This window comes from Oxyura jamaicensis, chromosome 4 (genome assembly GCF_011077185.1).
Source record: "Oxyura jamaicensis isolate SHBP4307 breed ruddy duck chromosome 4, BPBGC_Ojam_1.0, whole genome shotgun sequence".
Lineage (NCBI taxonomy): Eukaryota > Metazoa > Chordata > Aves > Anseriformes > Anatidae > Oxyura > Oxyura jamaicensis.
The window spans coordinates 55,842,251-55,862,145 of record NC_048896.1 but is presented as its reverse complement, the minus strand read 5'-3'; the positions used below and the strand labels follow the sequence as shown (position 1 = coordinate 55,862,145).

The window sequence follows — 19,895 nt, the reverse complement described above, 5'->3', positions numbered from 1 at the left end:
TTTTAGCCCATCTAAAATAATGAAAACTTCCTCGGAATATATTCTAACAGGGAATGTTATTGTAAATCTTCAGCCAGAATTTTATAACTTCACTGTAAGGATCCCAATTGTTAGCAATTTCCTTTCTAGGAAGAAATCTTTCAACATTCTGGCAGTCATTGCCTAAAATATCTCCACCTAAACTAGCCTTTTTGTCATTATTGTCATTCCAGACTCTTATGTTAGTTAACATGTAGCATTATTTATTATGGTTCTAATTTTCATTGAGATTTTCTTTTCTCTTCTGCAACAAACCCGCCACAGGCTGAGCCCATCAGTCAAGTGTGCAGTTGCCTCTGTGAAAACATATTTAAGAAAGGAAAAACAAATGTCAGAGAGAAGAGGTGGGAACAAAGAGAGTAAGAAAGAGCTGAGGGAACATCAAGGTCAAAGAAGAAGGTGCTTTATGGTGCTGAAGAGGAGGAGCTTTATGTCACTTGAGCAGATATCCCCTACAGCTCATAGAAGATGCTGCAGTGGAGCAGTTGGATACTTCCTGAAGGAACTGTGGCCCATGCTGAGGCCATACTGGAGCAGGTTCTTCCTGAAGGACTGCAGCCTACTGTGAGAGCCCATGCCTGAGCAGGGGAAAAGTGTGAGAGGGAAGGAACAGAAGAGAGAAGTCACTATGACAATCACCCTCACCAATACCATATCCTCAGTACTGCTCAGGGCTGGGCACAGGGGACCTGGAGTGAAGGAATGCAGTTGTGTTTTTGTTTTTGTCTTTATTTCTAACTTCCAAAATCTATTATCATTAGCAATAAATTTAGTTTTCTCCAATATGAGTCTCCTTTGCCCTCTACAGTAATAAGGAAGCAATCTGCCTGTTTTTATCTTGACCCACAAGCATTCTCATCCTATTCTCTCCCCCTGTCCTACTGAGAAGGGGGAGTGAGGAAGCAGCTGGGTAGGAGTTCAGAGCCTCGGAGCCTCCAGCTTTAGCCAAAGCTGACCCAGCACACCCATACTACAGGCTTTCAGTATAGAACTGCTGCCAGCACGTATCCGAGTTCAGAGGAGTGCAAATTACAGAGATCCCTAATCATATTTCACTGAACACAAATGACCTTTTAATTTATTATTCCAGCCTCAACATGTACTACTCAATATATTCAGCACACTGAATACATTTGGGAGTTGCTGTGGATTAAAGATTAGCTGGGACAAACTGAACTTTTCAACTAAATAAGCAAGGGTAAAATACCAATTAGGCAATACTGCAGTACCACAGAGACAAAGCATGCACCTAAACAATAACCGAAAATACTTGGCCAGAAGCAATTTGTAAACTCTAGGTCTACTTACTGCTAAGGTTAACAAAGAAAGTGTGGATTCTCCTGTGCTCCCACTTCTACGTGTATGTAATCCCAAAGAGGGTTTCTTACTACAGCCAGCAAACCAGGGTTAATGAACAAATTTATGCAGAACTTTCCTCCCTACAAAGGCATCACTCTACCACAGAAGAAAACAGAAATGAATTATGACTGTGAATATCCTCTATCAAACAAACAAAACAAACAAAAAACCCCACACCCTATTCTGAAGATTAGTCTGTTCTAGCTCTCAGCAGTAGTTGAGGCTAAAGAAGTTGCACATAAGAGTTTTATATTTAGAGGAACAGTTATTAACAGTTATTTATATGTTTACATATACATATATATATACACACATGAGTAAAATACATTCTGACCATTCACATGCCAGAGGATTTCCCAAATAATTTAAAGGATATTGAAGGGGATAGGCCAAATTAACAGTAGTAGTAAATAGGATCACAGTCTAGCTTTGTGTATCAGAAAGAAGAGAGAGGAGGAAGAGGAAGATGAAAGGAGAAAAGAAAGAAGAAAAGAAAGCAGAAAGAAAATGAAAAAGAAGAAGCAAGAAAAGAGAAGGAAGAAGAGGAAAGAAAAGAAAGACAAAAAAAAAGTAGCACTAACAAAAATAAACAAGAAAGCATGCCTGGGTTCCTGATCTAGGAACATGATGGGCTAAAGAAAAAAGCAATAAAAAAGCCATCTTTCAAAACTATTGCTTTTAGTGAGCTTGCAATATATCCAGCCCATAAATTGCAGGTTGATTTGGAGGCGTACTCTTGGTCAGAAAATGGGAAATGGATGAGCACAGGCAAAAATCCCCATGAAACTTATATATAGAGAGAGGTCAAATGGGATAGTCCTGCAACTTCTTGCTTTCTAAGCTTTAAAAGCTGCTATCTGAACTTAGCTAGACTTCAAGAGCACAAACTTAACAACAACAACAATCCAACAACGATCTTTAGTCCTTAAAATATCCTTTTTGCCTATTGGGTCATATACCATACTTGGGTATGGAAACAGATTTTTGCAAGTGGACAATTAAGGAAGTAAGTAAGTTCCCACACATTGAGACCCTGAAACATCCCACAATCAAATATTTCACTGATGACCACAGAAGCCAAACAGAGAATGTGTGTTAAAATTATCATTGTATTTGTATTGAAAAAGTATTCCTGAGGATTGAAAAGTTTTGGAAAAAAATATTAAAACATTAGGAATCGGTGTTCACTATGTATAAAACAGGGGCAATATCAGGCAAATAATGCTTGATAATAAACAATGACTAATACTTTTTCAGAATATCGTATTTTATAAAAAGAATTCTTCACTGAATACTCTGAGAACTGAATCCTCTCTCTTGTACAAAAGGGTTAAGCCCTGCATTAGAGTGTTACTGGTATGCATTTACACTAACACAGCTGGACAAAAATAAAGTTCAGTGACTTAGCAGTCAAGTATAAAGGCCCATTTTACATCAAACAGAATATTATATGAAAAGTTATTTACAACTTAAAATCAATGCCAGTGCCTATCTGTACTGGGTCTGGCTGGGATGTTAACTTTCCCTGCAGCAGCCCATACAGTGCTGCGTTCTGCACTTGTAGCTAGAACAGCAGTGGTATCACACCGGTGTTGTGTCTGCTGCTGAGAAGTGCTGGCACAGCATCAGGACTCTCTCTAACCCTCCTAGGGGGTGGGCAAAAAAGTGAGAAAGAAACATCACCAGGGCAGCTGACCTAAACCAACCAAAGGGATATTCCATGCCATATGATGTCACACTCAGCAATAAAAGGTGGAAAAAGGAAGAAGAGGGGAGGGGTGGGCTCTCATTGCGAAAACGTCTGTCCGAACACCGGCAACATGCGGTGAGGCCCTGCTTCAAGGACGTGGTCCAGCATCGCTCATTTGTGGGAAGTAGAGAGTAATTTCTTTCCTCTGCACTTCCACATAGCCTTTACTTGTTTTGTTTTGTTATTCCCTTTCCCCCTCCCTCTTCCCCTTTCCCTTTTTTCCCTTTAGTTGAATTGTTTAATTAATAATAATATTTCCTTAATAATATTTTTTCTCTTTAATTAAATTATCCTTATCTCAACCCGTGAGTTGTTCTTTCCTTTACTTCTTCCCCTCCTCATCTGAGGAGGGGGAGTGAGAGAGCGGTTGTGGTGTTCAGCTGCCTAGCACGGTTAAACCACCACACTATCAAAGAGACAGATGTTTAATTTTGCATCTACAGTAAGACATGACAAATAAAATAATTGGAAGGTGCATTGCTTTTGTCCAATATGCTTAGTGTCTTTTCAAAAATGACCCACCACAAATACACCTTTCAACTTAGGGCACTTCAAGTTTGAAAGACCTCCCTACTTGCTTCTCTCTCATGGGTGGGCAGCAAATTAGAGAAAACTGTATGACTACCCAACAGTCCTGTTGACATAACCTACATTATGTCAATGGCTGTATCATAAGGGAGAGTTTAAGAACGTGTCAGAGATGACCTAAATTTTTACCAGATCACAGGATGAAGATGACAGTGCTCACAATTCATGTCCTTAGGATAATTTCATATACTAAGCCTGAGCTAAACACAAATTTGTTAAGCTTCTCTTCCTGGAAAAAGACGAAACAGAGAAAACAGCAGTTAACAAAGCAAAAACACCTCCCCATCTCTCACTCCACTCCCCGTTCTGGAATCATTAATTACTGTAAATACACAAAATGGATATGTAAAATTGAAGTAAGGCCACAAAGTTGATCAGAGGGCTGGAGCACTTCTCCTATGAAGACAAGCTGAGGGAGTTGGTATTGTTTAGTCTAGTGAAGGCTGCTGGGAAACCTTGTAGTGGCTTTCCGGTATTTAAAGGGGGTCTTCAGGAAAGAAGGGGAGAGATTATACATCAGGGACCGTAGCAATAGGACAAGGGGTAATGACATTAAGCTAAAAGAGGGTAGATTTTGATTAGATATTAGGAGGAAATTCTTCACTCAGAGGGTGGTGAGGCACTGGCACAGGTTGCCCAGAGAAGCTGTGGATGCCCCATCTCTGGAAGTGTTCAAGGCCAGGCTGGATGGGGTTTTGAGCAACCTGGTTTAGAGGGAGGTCTCCCTGCCCATGGCAGGGGGTTGGAAATGGATGGTCTTTAAGGTCACTTCCAACCCATACCATTTTATGATAATCTACCACATGATTACCCTCTAAAAAAGATAATTTGTGGATATAATCAGAGTCTGTTATTTTCCTATGCTTGATGTGTCAACAGGGTTGTGCTTCACCCAGCCCCAAATTAACATCTTGGAGTAGGGCAGAGTGGCCAGCAGCATAGTACTCTGGTGACATGAACACCATCAAAAGCAAGGGGGAGATTCTTTATTTCAGCATTTAAACAGAAAATGGTGCTATGTGTACTGCTGTGTTCATGCCACATCTGTGAAAGGAAAAGGTAAGGCTTTCTAAGACTCATGCTGTGCAAGCACTGGCCTGTGGCACTGCTTAAATTAGGGTGCAGTTCATTTCCCTGTGTAGTGGTAATGCCTCACACCAAGCCAGACAATCCTAAATACAAATTATTCTCTCTGTCCTGAACATAGTAGAACATAGCGAACATAGGCTACTTTGATTAATGTTTTTTCTCCGCTCACATAGAGAAAATGCAAGGATAGACATTTCTCCCATAGCTCTTCTCTGCACCTTCTCCTCTGTATTTTAAAAGCAATTAAACAGAATAGCATAAATTAACAGTTTTCTTTAGCTGCGGCTACAAAATCATCAGAGTTGCCGGTGGACAGTATCCTGGTTTTGTTCTGTGGTAATTACCAAGAAATAATTCTCTTCATGCAGGACAGGAAAGCAAATACTTACATTTTGTGTAAAATATGTCTTGCTTCCTATGTGGAAAAAGAATTCTGACTCAGTGTGTTCTTTTAGCACAGCCTGCGAACTATGCCAACATTAGTATGACTGCAGACCCAAAAGTATGCGTTTATGTACTTTGGTCTTAAGGAACAATTATAAAGAGAGCTAATGTGTGCATGTTGTATCCTATGCCTTTTAAGTAGATTGCACATCTGCTCCATGGTTATCTAAAAACCAATATACAGATTTTCTGCTTTTAATGGTCACACCTGGATTAATATTTTGATAGAAGACTGCAACATTTTAAATGTAAGGATAGATTAGAAATTCTGTATTTAATTGCTCAGTGTAGTCTTTCCAGGTTCAGTCAAAACCCCTTGACTCTCTTTGGTACTTAACAACAGTACGGGCAATTAAGCAAAACTGAGGAGTACAGGGAAAATAGCTCACTGTGCATTAATACACAGCATAGAAATCAGCAACAGACTGATCTATAGTTTCAAGATGGTTCATTACTGGAATGTAATCAACCAATACTTAATATTTTGTATCTGATAATGGAGTATTTCACCTTGCCATATGTACCTCTAGCATGGCACTGGGAAGAGTTTAGTTTGGGATCACACAGAGACCAATCCCTTTTTGTTAGTACTTTGAACAAGCTGTACTTGAAAATACTAGAGTATATTTGATCATAAGATTACTTTCCAATCACACTCCAATAAAGTAAAATTTATTGTTCAGCAAACACTCACTGAGCAAACAAGAATAACCCTTACCCTTCACTAACACCCTGTTTCCCGGAATTTTCTAGTTTAAAGAATGCTGATGGAATGGACACTTCTGTGCAGCACTGAAGTATTTTCTCAAGATCCCTATTTATCACTTCAGCATTAAAGGAAACTCTGTAAGTTACTTTCACTATGCTTATACTTATTTTCTATCACAAAGTCATTTTGTAACCCTTCTTCTTTCCTATTAGAATGTTTCTACAGTAGGAAAGAAGCTTGTAGAGTACTTTAAGTATATTGCATATTAACAACACGATGATTCCCCATTAAGCTCTTGGACTACCTTATAGATGAGAAGACTCAAAGCTACACAGCTACAAAAGCAAAATTGAATGGTGCTGTCCCTAGGCAGAAAAATGATTGTATTTTTCAGGGGTGGAAGAAACAGTATGGGGAAGTGGGGGACAGAAAAGGCTGACAGAACTAGAACGAGAATTAGGAGAGTACTCAGATTTAACTGAGTAGGACTGGGAGCAAGCAGTCAGGTACAGGGAAAGTCTGAGTACAAATAGAGGCAGGGGTCTTGGGCCTGAGGGACACTTTGAAAGCTGCAGAAAGAGACAAAGATCTTTCCCTTTCCTTTTGTTAAGCCTGCCCCTCTTCTGGCATGTTCTTGTCCCTCCGCTCCAGCTACTGTCCTTTTAAGATACCTACCTATCAACACCCCCTGCACACATAACTCTCCCCTCTTCCCCACCTCCAAAAGCATCTTCTTAGCTTCACATGCACATCCCATTCCCCCCTCAAGTAAACTAGTTTTCCTTCACTTTCCTTTCCAGCAGCTTCCCCAGCAAAAGAAGGGCAAAGATATATGGGCTAAAGGTAGGGCAGGATCAAAAGCAGAACTCAAATGATACTGGGGCTCCCAGAGATTGAAGCTTTCTGCCCTTTTCCTGGCAGGCCTGAGGCAGATGTGAAGATAGGAAAAATGTCTGTTTTGGGCTGAGGGTACATGCAAGGGCTGCTGTTCCCTTCCTTATTCTCTCATAAACTGATTCTCTCTAAGCAGCAGCAGATGGAGTGATGATGGATTGTTCAGACTGCAGCAGTCCATCTCAGCCACCTTAGGCACAAGCTAAACAGGCAGTTTGCAGCACCCAACAGGCTGACGTTGTAGACAAATGATGATACATCCTTGCTTGGGCTAGCTGTACCTATATACAAGATGCTGTTTTCATCCTGAAATACTGTTAACTGTCCTCCTTTCATCTTGGAAGAGGCTGACTGTTGAAAAGCAGTAGAGCATGGAAATTTGCTAGCAGCTGTATCACATTTCAGACCTCAAAGGCAAACATGCATACAAGCACTGCTATTATTAGAGTGAGTGTGTTATCACAAAGAGTTCACCTAAGACAGACACCGACAGATGTCATACTTGCTTCATCAGGAATAAATAAGGAACATCAAAAACTGTTAACAATCATACAAACAGACAATCCTTAGTGCTCATGATAAATGTCCTTGGCAAATGCAGATTCTTAAGGCCTGAAGTCCAGCTGTGTTATTCATTTAATGCTTTGATAGCCATCAGGGCTCTGTACCCTGGATTCTCTATCCTGGCTATTCCCTTTGATACTTGAGTTTGTGTCTGAGCCTGAATTCACAGCTGCAAAGAGCTCAGGCTGAATCTAACCTCAGACTCAGTTTTTTGCCCTGTTCCTAAGTTTTACTACCTAGGGAATCAACTGATTTACCCCAAACCAGAGCCAGAGATGAAGCTAACACATAAATGGCAGAAGTGGCAAAGGTTGTGACCTGAGAAACAAGTCTATGAAACAGCTGAAGCACAGCCTCAACGTCACTACCAACTCAATTTCCTGCAGAGCGTATCACTGTGCTTTGTTTTTCTCTAGTGAGTGAAAGATGGAGCTATATCATTCACTTCAGAAAGGATGTTTCTGTATTGTACTGGAGGGACTTTCCAAGCTTGGCTGATTTCCTCTCTCACTCCTGAACACTCAACAGTATCAAACTTCTTTCCTAGCATTTTGAAAATATTCTGCAAGTGGCTGCTAAAGCACCTCCTCAGGTGTGGAGGAACCATCAAATTCCCATTAGGGTAACTTCAGATTTCTTTAGGTTTATCATTTCATTAGGATCAAGATTACCGCAACAAGTAACAGAGTTACCTGTTAACAGAGTTAATTCAGGTAACAGAGAAGTTGTTTTCAGGAGGGTGAATAGGTTTAACACCTTTGTTCCTAATTCTCACAGCCTTGTTTCCTGGTTGTTCAGCTGTAAATCTTGCCCTCCTGCCTCCAGCACTTATAGCTTAGCTCTGACATACCATTCTCAAGACTGTCCAAGCCTGTCCAAGCACAGTTTCAGGACAGGCAGAGAAAGGAATCATCAAATATGAAGCAGGAGTTAATCTGACACCTAACTTGGGAAGCTCTACAAATTCTCAAAGTTCAGCACAAATTATATTTCACTGAAGGGTGCGGGGTGTGTGGGGGGGAAGACAGTGAGGAGTAAAACACCGCTCTATTGTGCGGGAATGAAAGAGACAGAATTAACATTAATGCCTCTACAGTACTTTGAATATTTAAAACGCTATATGCTTTATGCTTTTATGAGATTGATTAAAAAAAGAGATTCCAGATTATGTGCACAAGAGCAAGCAGTGAGAATGTGGTTTGCAGTCAAATCTTAAAACTTGGAAGTCAAAGTCTGAGTGTCTAGAAATCATGGTCTGAGTCTTGATTTCATCTTAGTTTCCATGAACTTCCTCACCATAGTACCAAGAAGAAAAATTAAATAGGGAAATGTACTCTTATTTAATAACTATTACATATTATGTACTGCTATTATTGCTGCTCTTACTGCTATAATTATGGAAGTATGTTCATTAATTTAGAATTCACGATTTATAGTGATGATGCATCTATTTTTCTTTAGCAGTCTTATTTCAAATATATCTGTGTCCAGACTTCCACAATCACAGAATCACAGAACTGTAGGGATTGGAAGGGACCTCGAAAGATCATTGGGTCCAACCCCCCTGCCAAAGCAGGTTCCTCAGAGCAGGATAACCTTCTAAACTTTCCTATCAGTAGAACTCATGGTTCATTACCTGGTCTGTTAATGCCCACAACTCCTCTTACTCACCTAAGTGATATAAATGTTAGACATTACTCTCTTCTACTTTAAGACTGTACTACCTGCCACAGAGACACAACAACTATAAATAGTAAATGGCCTTTCAAAGGTCTTAAATTTGACTTTTACCAGGGGATTACGTTTCATAAAAAAGAACCTTACTGCTTGGTGCTGTCAATTCTCATATTATGGATAAGGCAGTGATAATTCTGATTCATTTTGTGAATTGTGACAAAACCTTTTACAAGAAGAAAGAAATACAACAGAATCATAATGATCTTACTTACTTTGTATTGAGATAGCACTGGGAAGGCAAACAAAAACAGAGGCATGTTATGTTATGCATTATACAAAAACAAAGACAGTGACTGCCCTGAAGAGATTAGTCTCACTAATTTTAGAAGTTTGGTGAGTAACTGATATTGAGTACTCTGATTTTCTTTCTAAATATTTTAATACAGGATGACCACATCTCTCACCTGAATTATTTTAATGGAAGAATAAATTACTTATGCAAAGGAAGGAACTTTTGGTAATCCAACGAGGCCTTAATATCAAGCTGCAGCCAACGCCTATTAGGAAAGTGCTGTTTCTCATACAGAACAGTTAACTGCACATTCCACCTTCCATTCAATGGTGAATACCTGGGAGCTATGCTTAAAACAACTTGTCTAACACCACCAGTTACACTTCATGCTTTTTGCGTTTAGAAGACCATGAAGAAGCTAATAGCCCATTTCACACATGAAATGTGAAATCACAAAGTCAGTCAAAGGAATACTGCCAGTCCCATCAACCCACTTATGTCTGTAAAAAGTTCTCTCTCTTTTCTCTCAGTATTATAGACAGTATTCTTAGAAATGCAGATAGAAAAGGGTCAGGAATGTTTTGCACAGGGACATTAATCAGTGTCCTTTGCATAACAGGAAACAGAAAAGAGTGCAGCTGCACTGCAGTCAGATTACAATCTAATTAGACTTCTTCGAAATCACAGTCATTCCTATTAAACCTTTTTGTTGCCTGTTTCCTATCTCACTGTTTTCCACAAAAAGGAAACAATGATGTGAGCAGTTGAGCCTGAGTGGTATGTTATGGTCAGTGGGAACTTTGCCACTGACATTAGTGGGCCCAGAATGAATAAGTTCAATGCTCAAGTGATTTCTGTAACTTTTCACACGTCATCACTGGGCCTGCTGATATTCCCTTAAATGTTGTACAAACATGAAACACTGATATCCCTCAGTTCCTCAGTCAGCTTACATAATGACTTCATTACAAACCTACTCTCTGAGCAGTCTTCTGTGGGTTTTCGTATCCTCCCACTCCATTATTCTTCTCATTTCTTGAGCTGCATAGTGATGACATCAATTCAGTTACTGTAGAAACTTAAAGAAAGTAATAAATATCAGTCAGACTTTAAAGACATAATTATCTACTTATTTCATTATTTTCTATTGTATTTAACCTAACTTTCTGAAGATGTTGCCTTACCTCAGATGGTCCAAGTCAAATGCCAGTTGTCCTGAGCCTACCGATTAAGATTCTCTTCCTTTAACTGGGAGCTAACTGAAGCTGCTTCAGTTGCACACACACAGCTTGGTCACCATTTAAGGGTAATAGTTACTAACATCCCTATCTTAATCTGTTGAAATATGCATTTAGTGAAATAAGTGAAAGAAGAAAATTTTCCATTTGTGCTGTTTCTAAAATAGTTTTACTAGATCTGTCCCTCATGACTAAGAATGCTCATACTGGAGGCAAATTGGTCAGAAATTCCTTCTGACTTAGAAGATCATTGCTCTTTTATCCCATGCCTTGTATGTTGTGGGAAGAAGGAAAATATGTTAGGGGAGAAAGAGTCCTTGGAATAAAGTTGGAAGACTTCTGTGAGTGCCTTCTTAAGCCTTTTGCCATTTTATAAGAACAGAACACGATTAAAAACCAGATCATTGGTCAAATAAGCAATCAAGTACAAAAGTAGAGCTGAAAAGTAAGAGCAGGAAGTGATTTAAGTCACTTCCAACTTTCCTGAAGAGAGAACCCAAAAAACACAGCTATAGCAGAAGGAATAAAGGCTGCTGCCCTAAAATGCCTCTATACCAATTCGCGGAGCATGGGAAATAAAGAGGATGAGCTTGTGATCTCTGTTTGGTCACAGGGCCACAATCTCATTGCAATCAGAGACGTGGTGGGACAGCTCGCATGACTGGAACGCTGTCACGGAGGGCTCTGTCCTTTTTATGAAAGACGGGCTGGGGAAGCGGGGGGGTGGGGTTGCCCTTTATGTGAGGGAGCAATTAGGGTGTACCCAGCTCCACCTGGGGGAGGGTGAAGGACAAGTGGGGAGCTTGTGGGTGAGAATTAAGTGGTGGGCTGGTATGGGGAATGCCATTCTGGGGGTGTACTACAGGTCACCAGATCAGGAGGAGAAGGTCGATGAGGCCTTCTACAAGCAGCTGGTAGTAGCCTCAAGATCACGGCCGCTGGTGCTCATGGGGGACTTCAATTAGCCAGACATCTGTTGGGTAAGCAACTCAGCCAGGCATGTGCAGTCCAAACGGTTCCTACAATACATTGAAGACAATTTTCTTTGCTTCAGTCTTTGCTTCAAGGACTCCCCCCCAGGACTCCTCACCCCTGGCAGGAGGACAAAGGGTCTGGGGAATGAAGGGCTCCCCCCTGGTTGACAAGAGAGTGGTTTGGGAGCATCTGAGTGGGCTCAATGCACACAAATCCATGGGTCCCGACGGGATGCATCCACGTGTGCTACGGGAGCTGGCAGAGGTGATCACCGAACTGCTCTCTATCATCTTTGAAAGGTCCTGGAGAACAGGAGAGGTACCTGAAGACTGGAGGATAGCCAATGTCACTCTGGTCTTCAAGAAGGGCAAGAAGGAGGATCCGAGAAACTACAGGCCAGTCAGTCTCACCTCTGTCCCTGGAAAGGTGTTGGAACAGCTTGTTCTGGGTGCCATCTCCAAGCAATTGGGAGAGAAGAAGGAGTAGTCAGCATGGACTCACCAAGGGGAAGTCATGCTCGACCAACCTCGTTGCCTTCTAGGATGGCATCACCATCTGGGTAGATGCGGGGAGAGCAGTGGATGTCATCTACCTTGACGTTAGCAAGGCTTTTGATACCGTCTCCCATGACATCCTGCTAGCAAAGCTGAGAAAGTGTGGGATAGATGAGTGGACAGTGAGGTGGGTTGAGAACTGGCTGACTGGCCGAGCTCAGAGGGTGGTGATCGGCAGAGCAGAGTCCGGCTGGAGGCCTGTGACTAGCGGTGTTCCCCAGGGGTCGGTGCTGGGTCCGGTCTTGTTCAACATCTTCATCGACGACCTTGATGAGGGAACAGCGTCTGCCCTCAGCAAGTACGCTGATGACACAAAGCTGGGAGGAGCGGCTGACACGCCAGAAGGCTGTGCTGCCATTCAGCGAGACCTGGACCGGCTGGAGAGATGGGCAGGAAGAAACCAAATGCGGTTTAACAAGAGCAAGTGTAGAGTCCTGCACCTGGGAAGGAACAACTGGATGTTTCAGTACAGACTAGGGGACGACCTGCTGGAGAGGAGCTCTGCGGAGAAGGACTTGGGGGTCCTGGTGGACGACAGGTTGACCGTGAGCCAGCAGTGTGCCCTCATGGCCAAGAGGGCCAATGGGATCCTGGCATGCATTAAAAGGAGCGTGGCCAGCAGGTCAAGGGAGGTGATCCTCCTCCTCTACTCTGCCCTGGTCAGGCCTCACCTGGAGTACTGTGTCCAGTTCTGGGCTCCCCGGTACAAAAAAGACAGGGATCTCCTGGAAAGAGTCCAGCGGAGGGCCACAAAGATGATTTGGGGCCTGGAGCATCTTCCCTATGAAGAAAGGCTGAGTGACCTGGATCTGTTCAGCCTTGAGAAAAGAAGACTGAGAGGGGATCTCATCAATGTGTATAAATACCTGAGGTGTGGGAGACAGAGGGATTTGGCCAACCTCTTCTCAATGGTTTGTGAGGATAGGACAAGGGGTAATGGCCACAAGATAGAACACAGGAAGTTCTGCACCAACATGCGAAAGAACTTCTTCATGGTGAGGGTGACGGAGCACTGGAACAGGCTGCCCAGGGAGGTTGTGGAGTCTCCTTCTCTGGAGATATTCAAGGCCCGTTTGGATGCCTCCCTGGGCAGCCTGCTCTGAGGAACCTGCTTTGGCAGGGGGGTTGGACCCGATGATCCTTCAAGGTCCCTTCCAACCCCTTCAATTCTGTGTAATTCTGTGATTCTGTGAAAATGTTCAAAAGTTGGTTTTGGCCTGTCCCCCAAATACTTAAGATCCCAAAAAAGCCTGCTTCCTAGACAGCTGTTATTTCCTTCTTTATTCAGTGCCAAGAACATGATTCAGAGCATATACTACTGCAATTATTGGGAACAGGAAGAGCAAATAGGTCATAGAGACACAGACAAAGAAATTTAGATCCTTTGGTTTCTTCTAGCATTTTTTGTTACAAATTAAGCAACAATGAAAGGTCACAAGTCTCAGTCTGAGTATTTTTTAGGCTGACATTTGAAACTTTAAGAGCTGGTATTGTTTTACCAGAAAAATGTATTGAAAAAAAAGTTTTTATGTGTTTGCTTCGACTTGTTTACAATTTTTCAGTGGATGAAATCACATTACACAACTGAAATTGAGATGCCTTAATTGAAAACCTGAAAACACACATATGTCAGGACCATATTAAATGAAATCAAGATTGCTTTTTAGTATTTTGTCATCTAACTCCATTCAAAACAATTTCTGGTTGCTCAAATCTTTAATGTGACAGAATCTGCTTTGAGACTCATTGAAATTAGTGGATCTGTTCCAAACTATTTCAGTGAAGCTTCCACCAGTTCTCATGTACTACAAAATTATGAGATGATTTAGTTGCTCAAACTTACAAAGAATAATTTTTTTGCTTTTTGAAGCAGACTGATGGATTCACTTGCTGCCAGGGACAACTCAAAGCATAGCGTAATTTCAGCTGTTCCTCAACTCAATGAAAGTCCTCCTTTTGTTATTTATGTATTGTACACCTTCTAAGTACAGCCCTCGTAGACACAATCACAAATTCCTTGACTTCTTCCCATTGGTATTTGTAAAACTATAATTTTTGCATTGCATGTATATGAATCTAACTCACAATTTTTGTATATTAACAATTTGATTTGTAAAGAAGAATTCCCTCTGCTTCTAGAACAAATCTGACTCTCACTGATGCCCTGTAAAAAACAACACAACTACATATCATCCATCAATATATGAGCAGGAAAGAGCTGTTGAAATAGCTCCCATCATCCCTGAACTGGTGTGGTAACAGTACTGTTGTGGTAATGGTACTCACCTAGCTGCAACTGCATATCAAGATATCCGCAGTCTGAAAAAGTGAGTTCTAAACTGCATTAATCCTCTATTTCCTCTTCTCCATAACTGAGAGGAGCAAGAAAGTTTTCAGCAAATCCTTCACCTTCCAGTAGGAAACCTGTCTTCAGGCATATGGCTAGTATTCATCCAAATGTCTTACTCCTAAAATATTCATTGGAATGCCTAATCTCTCTGGGTAAGGGGAAAGCAGAACACCTGCTGTAGAGGACTTTCCATTTTGCTCCCAGATACTGCTGTTCTTTATGCTCTGTCTTGAGGATCACAGTGTGTTTACGGTTAAGGTTCTCAAACTCATAGCAAATCCTCTGTCTCTTCCTTGTCCAGACATAGGAAAACCTACCATGTTTCAGAGAAGTCTAATGTACAGAAGGCTGTTGCAGGTCATAAAATAACTCTATAAATATACTTCTTGCTTTTAATTATGACTACAGTGATTCTGTGCTACCTTTCAAGTAGAAGAGTGATGATATTCCATAAATAATGTATTTTTGTGGTCCCTAAATGAATTACAGGGAAAAAAACAAACAAACAAACAAACACACTAAGAAACCAGAGGCCTTAGAACAATCAAGGTGATCTGAATTTTATGCAAGTTTTATCCTTTACAACTCCCAGTTAAATATAGTAGAAGTTAGATCTATCCAGCTACAGACACTCTACCCTTTTTTCCTGATCTTTCATGCTTCTGAAAATCTGAAGCTCTCTCTCTTTAAACTGCCTATAAAAAACAAACAAACAAACAAAAAACACTATTGATTTTAACTCAAATAGGAAATAGTTATGATTATTTACATCCCCTAGGGAACTAGCCCAACATGTTCACTTCATTCTGCCTTCTTGAAAGACAATGTCAAAGACAACCTCAGATGAGTTTAAACAGTGGTAAAGATAAGGGTCACAAGTTTATGCTCTGATTTTATTGTAAAGTCAACAGTTCTTCTGAAGCTGTCTTCTAAAAAAAGAATACATCTCAAATACAATAGTTAAGGGAAATAAGGAACAGTTCTTGAAAAACACCAGTTTCTCTTCATTTCTCTTTTACACATAGATGCGATGCTGTCTGACAGCATGTTGAACACAACACCATTGACTAAGCAGTACTTCTATCACATTTTATAGAAAAGTCATTTAACGTTGAAAGTTTAAGTTGCCTTGTGGGAAAACAGTAGTGCCAAGAGAGTGGAGGGGGTTCTTCAGAAACGAAGGTTAAAAGGGAAGTGTGTTATGCTCCAGAATAACATTAATTTTTACCATCTTAGTGCAGGTCTTGAAATTCTTACACTTTCTTCTCCATCCTCTTTTCTCAGAATTATTCCTTCCTGTCAGTTTCAGAATCCTGCTGTGTTTTATCTACCGAAATATCCCATTTTTCTCAAAATTCTGTGTCACAGTAATAGCTTTAAATAGGTAAGTGTATTTGCTGAGTTTAATTAATAATAGAATCAGGATAACAACTATATAGATCTCAGCAAGACAGATACTCTACCAGAACTGCCCTTCAGAAACCTGATCTAAAGCTTTACAAATCATCTTTTCCTTTACTTTTCATAAAAGTAAAAACCACGATACCCCAAGGATATGAAAACTCTCACTGGAGTTTCACTCCCAGAAGCCCTCAAGTTGAATGGCGCAAGCCCTACTTCAAGACATTCTTTAAAGGAACTCAGCTTTTATCTACCTACACGAGACAGATCCTTTCCTAGCATAACTACCACATATGTATTACAAATGCTAACCAGTGTAGCTATTAATTGAACATGAAATTCACAAGCCTCCCGTGTGAAGCCATTACAAAAAAAGAGTAATTGATCAACTGTTTTTTTTTCCACTCACTAAAAGGAACAAGTGTTACACTTCTTAACAGGAATCCTTTTTATTATTATTATTATTATTATTATTTTAATTAATGTATTCTTCCAAGAGCAATAGCGGCTTTTCTATCCTGAGCTGCAACTATTACTCACAGGAAACAAGAGGAACTTAGGCTAGGTAGGTGTTTTGTCCTTGCCATGCCCAGCTGCTAGGTGCTGTCTCAGTACGGTGACCCACACAGCCAGTTAACCCTGTCTACAAAACACTCGGGAACGCAAAGGGGAGGTATTGCAAAATTACTTCCTCCCTGCTATTTGTTTTTCCTGCTCAGCATTATTTCATTCTTGTTTGTCTGTTCCCCAACATGCTTGATCTAACAAAACATAATTGGTGCCTTACACCAACTTACTAAAACAGTCTGCTTTCTGCTGCTTCATGGACTGGTCCCCAAGTGTGATGAAGATTTTAGAAAGGAACGCACATTCTTGAAGAGCACAGGAAGCAAGGATGGCCCATATTCCATGCAGGAAGAGGACTTGGACACGCCTCTGCCAGTTCTCTTTGAAAGAAAGTACTTCCTTTAGCCTTTGAAATTTCAGAAAGCAAGGAGCAACATATCTAAAAGTTCCCTATAAGATCTCTCTGTTGTCCCCAAGTGGTGGTTTTTGTTTTGTTTGTTTTTCAAAATTTTAAAGTTTCAGGAATTGTGTTGCCAGCAGTGGAAAGCTGAGTAAGCCTGAAGCTGCACCAAAGACAATTTCAGTATACTTGAAGAAAATTCCTCTCAGATACATAACCTGGGAAACAATGGCTTAAACTGCCAGGTAAATGCAGAATCAGGTAAAAGGCAAAATCCCATCTTAGTGTTAATTACAGCGCTATGAGTAATAATTCAAGCACTCTGAGGATCCTCCAGGAAGTACTGTGGGATTGCTTTCCTACCTAGATGGCACAAGGATCTAATAATAACAATAAAAAATTTACAAACTGTCACATATCAGAAGCCACAATCATATAGAAGGGTTATTGGCACTGTATCATTTTTGTATAACAAAAAAATCAAAATGAATCACCTGCTAATTAATTTATATTACAGCTGGCTGTTAGCCTTCCAGAAAAGACCAAGGGGTTTTGTTGTTGTTGTTGTTTCCCCACTTTTTGTTTACAATTTAAAAAAATGCTAATGGAGCTGCTACATGCAATCTCACAACTCCTGTCCCATTATTCAAAATTAGTGACAGTCAATTCCAAGAAAAACTTCAACATGTAGCTAAAAGCCTACCACCACTCTCCTGTCATTTGTGGGAAGCCTGTTCCCTTCCGGGTGGTCTCAACTTCTAAACTCCTGCCTTTCCATTTACAATTCTAACTGGAGCAGTCATTGTTACCTTTCTGGACGAGAGGTCCGTGGAGCCAGTAAAACATTCTGTGGTGACCTACATAGAAAACCTGCAGAGCCAGCACAAGGACACAGCCTCAGTGCTTTGAGATGCCTGTGTCAGTTCTCATAAATGAATTCTTGGTGGCACTACTTCACATGGAGTTAGTGTTTTGCAGAAGCAAAGGAGCATGCACCATGCAGACCCTGGAACAATCTTGGTGTAGAATTATTATTCAGCTTTGCTTACTCTTACTGAAAATCCTTGCCTGCTGACCTGCTTGTGCCTGCACAGGAAAAAGAATATAGGGTAAGACCTCATTCAGCCATCCTGTTTCAAAATCAGGCATGCTTAAGATCATGGGGAAGTGCAGGCCTCCACTGACAGTTACAAAAAACTAAAATGATTTTTCAGTGAACCTTTTCTTTTCACTTTTTGACAGGGACAAAACTTAAAAGGAATGCTAGCGCAGGCTATTCTCTTCTAAGGAAGTTATTTGTGTGACACTCCTTTTCCAGTTGTCAGCTTCTCATGTGTCAGGCCATGCCATATACAGAGGAAGCACCGGCTGTCCATTTGTGGGGGATACAGGCAGCTCTCTTTGCTTCGGTGGCTAGCAAGAATGTGTATCTTTCTTTAGAATCTTCATCAGACTAGGGGTAAATCAAAAAACATTTTGCTGTGCCCTCAACCAGGTCTTTTTATTGAAATATTCCTTTTTCTCTGTACTCCCAGTTTCGATATGAAAATGTTACGTGAATCTGAAAAAAAAAAACAAAACCCTGGAAGCATAAAGCGAGTCCTGAAACACATTACAAACTGAAAGGAGAAAGTTTTCTTCAGTATACCTTTACTGATTGTTGAATTTATCTTTCAGTTTGCTTCAGTTGATTCTTATTTAGCTCTGAGAAGCAAACAGCAGAAATTTTAGCGCATTGGTCAGTCACACTTACTCTTGGAAATACTTGGTGAAATCATGCAGGGAAAAGAGGCCATCCACAAAGTAAAAGTGTTTTACTTATTATTGTAGGTAAATGAAAATAGATTTTTAGGCCATCTACTCAGATAGAGTAGATGGTTCTAACCAGAAGGGTGTCAGAGAAAGACACCGATTTAGTTGCACAGTTGTAGTAGCAAAATAGAGCTCAAGGCTACCAAGTAGAAGAAAGATGAAAACACTGTTTTCTGAGACTCAGTTTTGAGTCTTTATTAATCAGTAAGGCAAAATACAACATTTTTCATATATTTTTCACTAAAAGTTGTAATTAACTAAAATTTTTGTATGGTTGGGATCATATGTTCTTTTTCCTATCCCATTAGTAGCTTTTGTAGCCCCCGTGTTATACTGATTTTTTTTCCCTGAGAATATATGGTATGTCTGGAATGACATTTCATTGCCAAGATGAAGTTAAAAGATAAAGATATAAGGTATAAATGAAGTATAAATGAATGGACAATTATATGTTTTGCCAATAAACCAAGTTTAAATGACATATCAGTCTTGCTAGAATTCAGAGGAGATTTGATATAAAGTGTTAGGTGATGCTTTTCTGGAACACATTTACTGACATTTCTCACCCACACTCTTGTCTGAAAAGAAAAAAAAAAATCTAAACAGTGAAGTTAGATGTTCTGTATTGGCTTAGCATGTTCTGTGAAAACAGATATTTTTGCTATGAGATTATAACGTTATCCGTCTCGTAAACCATAATAATCAAATGGATTAATTTTGTGCAGGAAGATAAATGGTAGCTTTCACAGAGCGATTAATGTTAATAGATATATATATTTTTTTTAATAGTCATTAAAATAACCCAAACTGCCATCACAGAATTTGCTGGGAAAAAAAGACAAATGAGCAAAATGGATGTGTTTTAACTAAAATAGTACCAGGGAGTATATTTATAAACTGGATTGAAATGCTAGTGAAACACTCATAGCCATTGGTTAGGACAAAGAAATTTTACATGCTGCTGCTTCTTTCTGTTTGGGTTTTGCACATGAAGATCATAGCTCCTCAACAGATTAATTTTCATTTTTTAACCAAAAGCAGCACCTTTTATGAATATCACAGTTCTTTTGTCCCCTCACTTGCAGACATGGTACTAAACAAGGTTTTTAGCTACCATTAGGGAATTTGCCCTGATAAACGCACATCTCTCTAGAATATAACACATTTTTCTTTTAAGTGCCACAACATTTTAG

At 40.2% G+C, this 19,895-nt stretch overlaps 1 long non-coding RNA gene across 1 annotated transcript in view; it reads right to left on the bottom strand.

Annotated features, from left to right (window-relative positions):
* LOC118165455 overlaps positions 1-19,895 on the bottom strand; it is a 77,297-nt gene that overhangs the window by 38,745 nt on the left and 18,657 nt on the right. The window lies entirely within an intron of this gene.